Genomic DNA, 2,545 nt, shown 5'->3' with positions numbered 1-2,545 from the left:
TTGTTTAATGTATTGTGCCAGAAGTGCAGACAGATCTTTTGTGGTCTTGGATTGGTGTTACGGTTAGGGTAGGACAAAAAAGGGCTATTCACAGTCTATTCAAGTAATTTGATCATTGGTACTATCTCCTCAGAATAAAACCATGCAGTCCTTTGAAACTGCTCATCTTCAATAGGATTAGGGCTGATCTGCTTTTTTCCAGACCACAGCAGCTAATACCCAAATCCTTCGATTCCCTGAGTAACCTAGAATCAATTGATCTCCATCTTGAATGTCCTCAGTGGATGAACATCTACAGTCTTTGGTCAAATTGATTCCAGCCCTCTCAGTAAAGGGATGGCTCCTTATCACAGAACACAATGGCAGAATCATTATCTCAAGACTTTCCCCTATATTCTGTATTCTCAGTCTCTGCCCAGCCAAACCCTCTCTGGATACTGAGCAGACAAAGAATGCTGGAGGAACTCAGCAGGTCAGTCAGCATTTATGAGTAGAATGGTCAATCAATTTTTCAGGTCAAACTCTTTATCAAGACTAAGATATAATGATAAAAATTTCACCTCTGAAACATTTATACTTGTTGAGTTTTCCAGCAGTTATTTGTCTTCTCAAGATTCCAATATCTGTACCTTTTGTGTTTTCCCTCTGTATATAGCTCATTTCATCATTTCTCATTTGTCTAAAGTTCTGTGAATATTGGCAAGTCTGACTCAATCACTCCTCAGAGAATCCCCTCATCCCAAGAGTTTGTGTAGTGAGGTCACATTGCACTGACTCTGGGGCAAGTACTGAGTGCTCGAATGCCAGAACACAGCTGGCTATAGAAAGTGGCAGTCCTAATCAAGGACGTTAAAGGCACTGACCTCCTGTCCATTGAAGACATCAGGAAAGCAGCCAACACCATACCCCCATCACCTTGGTCACAATCTCTTCTTGCTACCACCTTAAGGCAGAGGTACAGAATCCTGAAGTTCAGCACATCCATGTTCAAGAACAGTTTCTTTCCCACAGCTATCTTGAAATTTCTCCTTACCCACAACGCAACACTACTCCAGGACCACCCAAGATCTGTCTGCACTACTGACACTGTATATTTTTTGTACTACCAGCCAACTGCAATTATTTATCCTTTTTTAATTATCTTTTTTCTCTTCACTTATGTTAATTATTTGCATTGGAGTGTTTATGTACCTAGGAAACAGCAGCCAGTAAGATTTTAATTGCAACTATACATTGTACTTATGGAAAAGGCAATAGTTATTTCATCCATTCGTTATTAGTACAAAACTGTAGGTATTTCTCCAGTTAAACCATTAAACACTCCAAGCTTTTGTCTTCTGATCCCGTTGTACTAAAGACTGACATATCATTTGTCCACTGTATCTGGTTGATAACTTGGTGTGTTCCATGAACCATTACTGTAAGGTCATTTCCTACATCAAGGCTTAGTAATTGTTCACAAATTTAAAACAATACATTCTATTTCATATTCTTCCCGCTAAAAAGAACAAAATGCATTCTCCCATTTAAAGTAGATGAGGGAAGAAGTAGTTCATTAGCTTGGATGTGGAAAGGCAATACAAACTAAAGTCTTTGGCTTTGGTGTGGTGACAGAGAAATTGGTGGTTACAATGCAAGTAAAATTTTGAAAGTGCAAATGGAGTTGAGAGGACGTTAAAAATCAAACTTTTTTCCTGTCTTTGTATGGTGGATAGAAAGGCACAGCATTTGCAAAGCACTGAGTTCCAATTATGAGGAGCACAGTTTGGGAAGGATGACAAGGCCTTGAAGATTTAGCAGAAATCAAGAATAGTTCTTCTATGAGCAGAAGCAGGGAGTGTTAAAAAATGGTAAATCATTTTGATTGAGTGGAGGAAGAAAAGTTCCACTGGCAGGAATTTTTTTTAACATGAGCCTGAGATCCTTCTTGGCTCATGAATAATATCTCCTGGTTTGGTTATCCATGGACAGTGACCTCCTGCACCCAAGAGGATCCCCAATCCCAGTTCCGTAAGGCCTATGTCTGTTTAATTGGGCACTTGCAGGAGTACAGTAAGAATGCAGATCCATCTCTCCCCAGAGAGCTGGCAATTAGCGGGATTAAACAGAATTAAAAGTACCAGGGGCAGCGGAAGGGTATTTCTATACGCAACAATCTGTTCTGATCTAATTTAAAGTTTTGTAGAAGTAGATTCAGTGACATTCTAAATGGAGAATACTTTGTGGGTGAACAGAGTGGAGCCTCGAGCTGACCGGATAGATCTTTCAAACAATCACCACAGACCAAATGACATCCTTCTGTCTAGTTTCGTTCAAAGCAATTTTGATGCTATTCAACATTCAAAGCAGCAATTTGCCAAAATTGAATTCCCACTATCCATATTGAATGTGGATAGTGGCTGACATATTGAACAACAGTTGCTTTTACACAAGGCCATATCTAGTCATTGCAACATTCTGCTTTAGTAAGACAAAAAGTTCATTCTACTTCAATAAAGAATGACCCTCAACATTTGTAAGTTTGTGCTGTGCCTGGAGCTGAGTG

Source organism: Narcine bancroftii, chromosome 1 (genome assembly GCF_036971445.1).
Source record: "Narcine bancroftii isolate sNarBan1 chromosome 1, sNarBan1.hap1, whole genome shotgun sequence".
In the NCBI taxonomy this organism is placed as follows: Eukaryota; Metazoa; Chordata; class Chondrichthyes; order Torpediniformes; family Narcinidae; genus Narcine; species Narcine bancroftii.
The sequence above is the reverse complement of the archived record's forward strand: the minus strand, read 5'-3'. Positions refer to the sequence as shown.